Source organism: Callospermophilus lateralis, unplaced genomic scaffold (genome assembly GCF_048772815.1).
Source record: "Callospermophilus lateralis isolate mCalLat2 unplaced genomic scaffold, mCalLat2.hap1 Scaffold_89, whole genome shotgun sequence".
Classification (NCBI taxonomy): domain Eukaryota; kingdom Metazoa; phylum Chordata; class Mammalia; order Rodentia; family Sciuridae; genus Callospermophilus; species Callospermophilus lateralis.
The window spans coordinates 1,140,265-1,151,948 of NW_027517018.1; positions in this window are offsets into that span (position 1 = coordinate 1,140,265).

The window sequence follows — 11,684 nt, forward strand, 5'->3', positions numbered from 1 at the left end:
ATAAAATTCTGGCAAATCAAATACAAAAACATATCAAAAAGATAATGCACCACAATCAAGTTGGGTTCATCCCAGGGATGCAAGGTTGATTCAACATAAGGAAATCAATAAATGGAATTCATCACATCAATAGACTTAAAGATAAGAATCATTATTATCTCAATAGATGCAGAAAAAGCACCTATTCATTTTCAAAACACTAGAAAAACTAGGGATAATAGGAACGTATCTCAATATTGTAAAAGCTATCTATGCTGAAACTACATCAACATCATTCTAAATGGAGAAAAATTTAAAGCATTCCCTCTAAAAACTGGAACAAGACAGGGATGCCCTCTTTCACCACTTCTATTTAACATAGCACTTGAAACACTCACCAGAGCAATTAGACAGATAAAAGAAATTAAAGGGATACAGATAGGAAGAGAAAAACTCAAATTAGCATATTTGCTGGTGATATGATTTTATACCTAAAAGATCCAAAAATTCCACAAGATAACTTCTATAACTAATAAATGAATTCATCAAAGTAGCAGGATAGAAAATCAACACCCATAAATTATATTTCTATATATCAGTAAAAAATCCTCTGAAAGGGATATGAGGAAAACTACCCCATTTACAGTAGCCTCAAAAATAAAATACTTAGGAATCAACTTAACGAAAGAGGTAAAAGACCTCTACAACAAAACTACAGAATACTAAAGAAAGAAATTAAAGAAGACCTTAGAAAATGGAAAGATCTACTTTGTTCTTGGATAGGCAGGATTAATATTATCAAAATAACCATACTACCAAAAGCACTATACAGATTTAATACAATTCCAATCAAAATCCTAATGACGTTCATCAAAGAAAAAGAAATCATGAAATTCACCTGGAAAAATAAGAGACCCAGTATAGTTAAAACAATCCTTAGCAAGAGTTAAGCAAGTGGCATCAATATACCAGATCTTAAAGTATACTACAGAGAAATAGTAATAAAAACAGCATGGTACTGGTACCAAAATAGACTGGTAGAAAAATGGTACAGAATAGAGGACATAGAGACAAACCCACATAACTACAGTTGTCTTGTATTAGACAAAGACACCAAAAACATCCATTGGAGAAAAGATAGCCTCTTTAACCAATGGTGCTGGGAAAACAAGAAATCCATATGCAACAAAATGAAATTAAACCCCTATCTCTCACCATGAATAAAATTCAACTCAAAGTGATCAAGGACCTAGGAATTAAACCAGAAACCCTGTGTTTCTAATAGAAGAAAAAGTGTGTCTAATAGAAGAAAAAGTAGGCCCAAATTTCCAACATGTTGTATTAGGCCCTAACCTCCTTAGTAAGACTCCTATATCACAAGAAGTAAAATCAAGAATCAGTAAATGGGATGGATTCAAATTAGAAAGTTTCTCAGCAAAGGAAATAATCAGTGAGGTGAATAGAGAGCCTACATTTTGGGAGCAAATTTTTACCACTTGCACATCAGATAGAGTACTAGTCTCTAGGATATATAAAGAGCTCAAAAAACTTTATACACACACACACACACACACACACACACACACAAAACCAATCAATAAATGGGCCAAGGAACTAAACAGACACCTCCCAGAAGATGTTGTAAAATCAATCAACAGACATATGAAAAATATTCAACATCTCTAGCAATTACAGAAATGCAAATCAAAACCACTCTGAGATTTCATCTCACTCCAGTCAGAATGGCAGCTATTAAGAACACAAACAACAATAAGTGTCCGCGAGGATGTGAGGGAAAAGGCACACTCATACATTGCTGGTGGGACTTAAAATTGGTGCAGCCAATATGGAAAGCAGTATGGAGAATCCTCAGAAAACTGAGAATGGAACCACCATTTGACCCAGCTATCCCACTCCTTGGTCTATACCAAAAGGACTTAAAAACAGCATAACTATAGGGACGGAGCCACATCAATATTTATAGCGGGACAATTCACAATAGCTAAACTGTGGAACCAACCTAGATGCCCTTCAGTTGATGAATGGTTAAAAAAAAAACCTGTGGTGTATATATATATATATATACACACAATGGAATACTATTCAGCATTAAAAGAGAATAAAATCATAGCATTTGCAGGTAAATGTATGGAGCTGGACAATATAATGCTAAGTGAAGTTAGCCAATTCCACAAAAACAAATGCCGAATGTTTTCTCTTATATAAGGATGCTGATTCATAATGGGGTTGGTGGGGAGGAGCATAGATGGATTAGATGAACTCTAGATAGAGCAAAGGGGAAGGAGGGGAAGGAATGTGACTCTACTTCGTGTACAATCAAAGATATGAAAATGTGTGCTCTCTAGGTGTACTATAAATTGTAATGCATTCTGCTGTTATACATAACAAATTAGAATTAAAAAAGAAAAAAAATGATGATAATAGAATGAATCTAATATGATTTCCCTATGTACACATATGAAATTACCTAAGTGAACCCCACCATCATGCCCACTTATAAGAATGGGGTTCTAATTAAAATAAGATACATCTTATGCTTGTATAATACTATCAAAATGGATTTTACTATCATGAATAACTAAAAAGAATCAATAAAATAAATAATTTTAAAGTGATTTTTTTTTAAAAAAAGAAGGTGATCACAATTAAAAATAAATAAATAAATGAGTGGAAGAAGATAGTAGAATAGAAGAAGGGGAACAGGGCAGGGGTGTGGGGGAAGGTGGTAGGAGCACCAGGACTGAAATGGAGTAAATTAAATTCCATGCAATGATGATTATGTCAAAATGAACACAACTATATATGCAAGTATAATGCACTAATAAAAGCATAAAAATAAAGTGTTCAGTGGAGTAAAAATATTCAAAAGAAATAAAAATTGGGGAGAAATTAGGACACTATTTAAAGAATATAATTGTTTGGGGGATGCTGGGGCAAACATAAGAAAATCACAACCCATTCATAATCCCCATGCCACACAAAGACCAAGTTCACCAAAATTGAGAGGTATATCTTCTCTGTTTTGCTTATCTCTTTCGGCCACACTCCTGTATAGTTATATATCCTTTGAGAATTTGAGAAGCAGTCAAGGGTGACTTCTGTGTCCCAAATACAGGAGTTGTGGGGAGTACAGCAAAACAGCTCATTTTTAAAAGTCTAATTGAGAACTCTCCATTCGTAGTAATCTATTGCAAAAAATTCAGCTACTTACAACGGAAGAAAGTAACCTCCAAATATATCCCATTTATTCTAAATCTAGTTCACTAGTGTATAAACTACTCTCTCAGCTATGGTTCTGTGGTTGCAAGCAACAGAAACGAATTTGCTAATTTTAAAAGAATGGTAAAGGGCAAATGGATGGCAGACTAGAAAATAAGTTTGGAAACCATTAATAACCAATATGGACATAAAGGCCAGGAAACAGGGATCTCATAGCAGATATTATCAGATTAGAGTATGCATCTGGGACAAAAAAGAAACCTTTAGCTAAAGACCTAAATTCAAAGAAGGAACATCCACTTAACCAAGCTTGAGGTCATGCACCAACCTTTAGGCTAAGCTTAAGCTTCTGATTACAGTTCCACTAAACTAATCATCTCTAAAAGAAATAAAAGTGCTATAAAGTAAAAACAAATACAGGATAGGCCTTTCCTCAAAATTTCCTTAAGAATCTAACTAGCAGCAGATCATGGATTTCTTAAGACTATAATTTCCTAAAATTACATTAATAGTTGACCTCATACAACCAAAAAAGGTATTTTCTTTGATGCCTACAAAATTTTAATCTGAGAACTTTTCATCTGTACAAGTCTTACTTCCCATATTACCTGAAAGTTACCTTTCCATTTGATTTCTAAAGATAAAGTAGAATTTGCTCTTGTTTGGTAATAAAAAACTCATTATGGAAACATTATCTGAAGCTTCTACAAAGAATAAAATTCTCAAAATATCTAATGAATAAATTCATAAAGATCCTTCTGGGTCTGCTACTGCTAATAATGATGATGATGATGATGATGATAGTAATATTAACAACAGCAGCATCAGCTTACATCTACTAACCACTTATCATGTTTTAAGCCCTTGACACATAATAACTCACATAATTAACACAATCATGTAGCAGACAACATTATTATTTCCATTTCACAGATTAGGAAACTGATATACAAAGAGAGTGAATAATTTGTCCATGATCTATTATCCAACTCATGGATGCTTTAAGACTACCAAGGCAACAAAGAATTTTCATTGAAGTAGGGAAAATAGATGTGTAAATGTGAAAACACTCTTCAAGAGGAATATGAGTACCATAGCTTTTCTTAATGACCACAAAGTTCTCAAGATGTCTACATCACCAATAACTCCAATATGTCATGAACACTTATTTCTAGGCGTTACCAAGTACTGCTTTATTCCAAGAAGTGGTGCAATTTTCCAGAGATACATAATCTAAATGGTTAGAAATAAGTATCTACCTCTTAAGATAATATTTTCTTCACTAATGGCCAGTTACTAATTACAGCAAAATTCAAAGCCAACCAGCTATCATGCACCAGATTTGGGCCATCCCAAAGCAAATCCTTAAAATGAGAGTTTATGTGGCTCACAGTTTGATTATTCAAAAGGGGGTTTCCCTAATTGCTCAATAAAATTCTTCTTTACTCTCAAACTGAAATAGATTTGTCATAAAGTTAGGAAAAAATTAAAATATAAGGTAAATCAAAATGGATTTTCAACTTTAACTAAAGTGGTCATGGTCATGATTGCTGTAATAAAAATGACAGAAAAAAAAAAAAAAAAAAAAAAAAAAACCTAAAATTGTCAAAAACATAATTGATGATGAAAAGAAATGTAAAATTATGGCATATTTCACCCTGGGCACCAAAGACTCTTGATGAAACGGCAGCCCTATAATTCCCCACAATGAATTCTCTCAATTAAACACTTTAGCAGAACAGAAATTAAACAATGAATCAAAGAACAATGCTGTACTGAGGTGTGCTTATAAATACATCTAGCAAAGAGGAAACAATTACATTATCCATGTAAAAAACAAATCAATGGTAATGTTTCACAGAAGGCTGAATAGGTATTTTTCCCATTGCTCAAACTTGGAAGTTCATTTCCTGTAATTCACTTAAGGTCCAGAGTGACTGGGTAGAATGCCATTAGCTACACCAACTGGGCTGACTTTCTCTTTTCTACAATACTGGCTCCACCAGGCAACTGCACAACTGACTTTCATGATAAATTTCATCCAACCCAATTGAAATGCCACTCTGCATTTTATTTTAAATGCTTTATCTGGCCAGCTAGTTTTATTTAACTATTGACCAGAAATTGAACAAGTGCATTCTTTTCCATCTAGCATTAATCTTAGTAAACTTAGTTCCATTGGAACGTCTTAACTTCTGAGAAGAAAGCCAAAGTCAGCAAGCATACCAGTGCATTTGGCTACCCTCAGCACATCATTTAATTTCCTCCCATTCTCTGCTAACTATTGCTCAGCGCTTTTGCCTGTGAGGGAGGACAAGCAGGTGGTTAAGGAAGTTTTCCTTTCAGCTATATCTTTAATCCAAGTGTTTAAACCTCTGAATAAAAGAAAAATCAATGTTGTAAAGGCAATGTTTGTCAAGGCCATAAAATAAATACTCTTATCTTTACAGACTGTTCTGGATGGATTTCCCTCCTTTGCTGAGTTTCAAAGCTATAAAAAGAAACAAAAAACTGAGGAGTTCACAAGAAAAACACAAAATGTTTTCTTTCCATGTTTCTAAGTAGAATTTCCATGTTTCATGGTATGTGTTATCAAATAACCATCAAATAATACATTGATAAATCAGTAGTCAAATAAACCATTGTGCCTCATACCCTCTGCCAAAGAGACCAATAAGAGACAGTCTTCTATGCTTGGATATGTTATGAGTATCCTCTAAAGCTTCATGTATTGAAGTTTAATTCCCACTCTGAGGTGTTAAGAGGGTGGAAATTTAAACTGTTTATGATATTTAGAGGTGGGAGCTTTGGAAAGTCATTTGGATAAGATAAGGTTATTAGGGCAGACTCCATGATTGAATCTGATAGTCTTATAAGAAGAGGAAGAGAGACCAGAGAGACATATAGACACTTGCACTTCCTGTCTCTTGACATATGATGCCTTGCACAACTTCCAAACTCTACCAGCAAAAAGGCTCATCGCCAGATGTGGCCCTTTGAACTTGTGTTTAAATATCAAAGGGAGGTAAGTAGAGTAGAAGAAAGGGTCCGCAGGAGGGAGGAGAGAAAATACTAGGGAATGATATTGGCCAAATTATATCATGTGCATGTATAAATATGTAACAACAAATCCCACCTTTATGTATGACTAAGATGTACCAATACAAAATATGGGAGAAAAATAAACTTTTTTATGTAACTTGTCTGGTCTGTGATATTATGTTATTAGTAATAGAAAATAGCCTGATACAGAGTTACGCATGGCTTTGAAATGGTATGAGTATCCTCTAAGGCTTCATGTATTGAAGTTTAATTCCCACTCTGAGGTGTTAAGAGGGTGCACACTTCTGCACCGAATGGAGTCACACAAACCTCGCCAAATCTACAGTCATATCTTTTAGGATATGAACACCTCAACAGGAGAATGTCTTACAAAGTACAGACATGAAAATCAAACTAGACATTAGTATGGTACATGCAATCTGACCAAGCATTTATTTTCTTATTCATTTTGCATCTGCCTCGCATATTCCGTTTCCACTTCCCTGAAAAAGTTTTATTTGGGGGAGCCTATTCAATTTATATGAGGTGCCTGATCCTTCAGTCCATACTTCACCACTGGTCTCTGTGCTTATAGGCACAACATAATTTCGCGAGGTAGGGTGCAGTCTTTTCTCAAAATAACTTGCAAAGCAGGAAGCTACTTCACATTTCCAATCAAACCTCTCCTTGTTAATTTTAGCTCCCTGACCAAAATATGCTAAATGCACTGACCACGCACATATCAACATCAACTGTGAAATGATACTGTAAGCAATAGTAATAACTTAAGTTTTGAGGAAGCAGATTCTATACCGACCCAACATTACCCATATTGTAGTTCTATGAAAAGAATTGAAACATGCCCTTTACCTCATTCTGGGCTAGGCTCTAACATCTCCTAAAGGAGCAGTAGTTGGGAATGATCAAATACTCCTTTCTTTTCCCATGATTCTTCCCCCTCAACACACAACTTCAATATCCTGAATAACTGCTTTAGCTCTTATGGGGCTATTTACCTTCATATTCCTCTATTCTAACAAAGAACTCATTATCCCTGATGCATGACTACCAATGAACAGGTCAGACTTATGGGCTATGATATAAATCTTAGAATACTAATGCAGAAAGTAAGGCTTCTCCATGGAAAAGCATCAAAATTTTTTCCACCCTTATTACATGGGATGCAATAATTTGTGAAAGAAAAGATAAAATAGAAAGATATTATACTTTGTGAAATCTGAAATGGTTTTCGTCTGAAACATGGAGATTGGGCTGAATCCCTTTCCACTTCAAACGCATACACATGCTAAACAAAATTTAGTAATGAATAAATAAACAGAGAGGATGGAAGACAGGATTTCTCTTTAAAAACATACCAAGGGCTGGGGTTGGGGCCCAGTGGCAGAGCACTTGCCTAGCATGTGTGAGGCACTGGGTTCCTTCCTTAGAACTGCATACAAAAATAAATGAATGAATGTTGTCTATCTACAACTACATTTTTTTTTTTAAAAAAAAGCAGAGTAAGATCTCCATGAGATAAATACAAGCATGTTACACTTAAGATACATCCGAATGAATCCAAGAAATACCAAAGATAAGTATAAAAGCCAGAGAGGGGAAAAAAAGATTTCTTGCAAAAGAACATGGCATTCATAAAAGTAAGAGCTGGGCAGCAAGGGAATCGCATGTTCAAAGTGCTGAGGGAAAAAATTCAACCAATATTCTATGCCCATGCTAAACTTACCATTCTAAAAAGGCACAAACATAGAACATTATGTGGAGGGGGAAGTGTTACAATTCACATAGTTTACTATGCTAAAAGAAATACTAAAAGACATAATTGAATAAGGAACTAATTCCATACAGAAGGAGTGGGGAATAGAAGCAATTAAAAAACTGAGAAACTGTCAAACATGGTGGTAAATCTAGTGAATTAAAAAATAAATAATGATTATTGCTGAATAATTATTAATCCCTGGTTGTAAATAAGGGGAAATCAATAATAATAACAACTGATATTTAGGGTTTGCAAATAAAGTGAAACTTATGGTTTGCCACAATCATATGGAACAAAGAAAGGGGGAAATAAATAGGAAGAAGACAGATATGATTAAGTTGCTAAAGATACTTGTTACTCTGATAATTCACTTATTAAAGTTAACCAGCATATCTTTCTCTGTAAAGCCAAACCCTTGCACACATGCTCACAGAGATTCATACAAGAATGTTCACAGAAGTCTTGCTGGAATGGCAAAAAGTGCTGAAAACAACCCAACACCTGTTAACAGTACAACAAACACATTTTTAAAGATTCATAAAATGGAATATTATACAAATTTGAAATATCAGTGAAACCATTACCTGCATCAATGGTTTAAGAGAAAAGAATTATAGAGGGCCATACATAATGTTATTCCATGTATACAACATTCAAAAAAAAAGCAAAAACAAATACCATATAGCTTAGAATTCAACATATGAATGGCAAAAAAAAGCAAAGAAATGATTTACACAGAATTTAGGCTATCTTGAAAGGAAATTTAATAGGTGAGAAGCACTGGGGGCATTTTGGAATATCGTGACACTTTATTTTCTTGACTTAGAAAAAGGTATTGGGATGATCAGTTTATCATTTTTTAAAGTATGTATGTACACTTTCAAAAATTATTTTGTACAAATATGTAACAACAAATCCCAACCTTATACAAATATGATGTACCAATAAAAACATGGAAAACAATTGAGGAATTAGAAAAAAAAATATTTTGTAGGTATTCTTTATTTCAATTTAAAAACACATAAGAGTTATCACCAAGAGTAGAACAAAAAAAAATAAATTTCCAAACCAATGGTGGAAATAACATGAAATAAAGTGAATTCTCCAGAAAATACCAGAATGGAAGGAAGAAAGAAGCAAAGGAAAACAAGGTGAGTATAAAGTGAAAAAAAAAAAAAGGTATTTCAAATAAGTTTAAATATATCAGTAGACAGAACAAACAGATTAAATATCTGTAAAAATAAAAAATTTGCCAAGTCAGCTTAAAAAAAAAAAACCTTCTATGTGTATTTTAAAAAATACATCTAAACATGAAGAAGGCTTTAAAGGAAAAGTAAGAAAAACTATACACCACGCAAATTGGAACCATGAGAGTGCTAATGGAAATAAACTTACATTAGGTAAAATTGAAGTTAGCTATTGCCACATAACTAATTTTTCAAAAATTAGTAACTTAAATGAATAATTTATTATCTCTCATGGCTTCTATGGATCAAGAATCTGAAACACCATTTTTTTTTTCACTCTACAATGCCCATGGCCTTAGCTGGAAGACTTAAAAGTTAGGAACAAGAATCATCTGAAAGCTCATTCCTTCCCATATCTGCCACCTGTTGATGAGGGTTAGCAAAGACCATAGCTGGGCTACCAGCTAGAATATCCACACGTGGCCTCCCCACTTGTCTTGGGTCTCCTCAAAACATGGCACTAAATTTCAAAGACAAGAGTTCCAAGAAGGGCAGGAAGATGCTGTATTGTTTAAGCCTCAGGCTTAAAAAACACATAACACTATTTACACTGCACTCACTGAGCAGCATAGCCACAAACACCCTCCCCTAGCTCAGACAAAGAGAAGAAAGACACACACATCTCCAAGTGGAAGCACAACCAATCACACTGTAAGAAGAGCACATGGGACTAGCTAAATGTGTCGGTGTCATCACATTAGGAAACCACAATTGGCCTCAACATTCTTTACAAGCATCTGTGGAACATAAGCAAAAACATGACTATTAGGCTATGAGGGTGGTCTCAAAAGATACCAAAACTTTTCTTATCAGACTGCACTAAAGATGGAAAGCAATTACAAAAAGAAATTTTAAAAATAAATTTAAAAATTAGTTAATTTCCCTTTCTTAACTGGGGCTGGACAAGGACATTGATCAAATCCCACTTTCTTAGGGTCCATATCTGGAGTCCTAGAAAATCACTAGTCTGGTTGGGGATGAATTGGATTTGAAGTGTCCTTGAGACATCTAAAAAACAACATCCAGGTATGCAATTAAATATGCTGGTCTGTAGTTTATAGTGACTCTGTAAACATAGGTAGCAAATGGAGGACACAGGACTGAAAGAGGGTTTATTCATACAGTTTTTAACATAAGCAACCTAAGCATTTTTCAGGGTGATAAGGTGGTCCATTTAAGAAAAGGAACCTGAATGTACAGGGGAGAAAAAGAGAAAAAGTTAGCTAATCCTGAAGGTTCCCAAGAAGGTTGGAAAAGTCAGCTAGGGAGACTGGTCTTAAATAGAGCTTTGGTCTAACATTAAGCATTTAAAGCCTTCTAATAAACATTCATGCTATCACCTTAAAGTATTACTTTCTCAGGTGTTTGTTTTCTCTCCTCAATTAGAATCTAAGCTCTTTGAAACCTGTGGGCTTTATTATTCAAACCAACCTACCTTATTTACACACTTCAAGCCCCTGATTCTATGCCAGCACCCATAGTCATTCAATAAATACTTTTGTTCTTTTTTTATTGCATTCTTGATATACATGAAGCAATTATTATGGTTGTTGGATTTTGGCAGTACTAGATCTTGAACTCAGGGACTGGAGCATAATACCTTCTACAATTGATTTATATCCCATCCCCCATTCAATAAACAGTTGTTGAATAAACAAGTCCATGTGGATTTTACAGTCTTTGTTTGCATCTCTGGTGCTTGAAAATGTGTGTGTAGGTGTGTATGCATGGTGAGTGTGCATGTGTTTGCTCTAATTATTCAAAGTGGGAGAAAATCCCCAAAATTTTTGTTCCTGTGACAAAGTACATGCACCAGCCAAAAAATCAGGAAAGCCACTCAAGCCTCCCCTCTTTCCCATGTTTTCCTTGACTCCAAAATTCAAGAACCTAAACTACAGGCCACCGAAAAAATTCACCTATAGCTCCAATGTTAACACCACTTCTTACTCTCCTCAGGCCCAACTGCCCCACATTTTGTTCTAGGGCAGACAACCTCTATGTCTTTCATATGACCTTCTGCAAAACTTAAATTAGATTTAAATGAATCCAAATAGGTTTGGCCTTCTGCTGCTCCTAAAAGAAGTCAACATGGAAGCAGAGCAGAACAGGCCAATAACACGCTGATTTATCCTGTTTTTCAGATCTTAAAAATCCCAAACCCTTCAATCCATGGTCCAGCACCCAGCTCCGTTAAAAACTGATATAAATTTAAAGAAACATCTTTCCCAAATATAGAAACCTGCTTTGATTGTGATTCATCTTTTCCCATTTGAAAACTATTACTGGAAACCATCCAACCATACCTTGCCTAAGGGAAGATTGCCTGGAACTGAGGGATTTGCCTCCATTGTTAAGTTTTGCAGACCTCACCTGACTTAAATGCCAGTTGAAGGATTGGT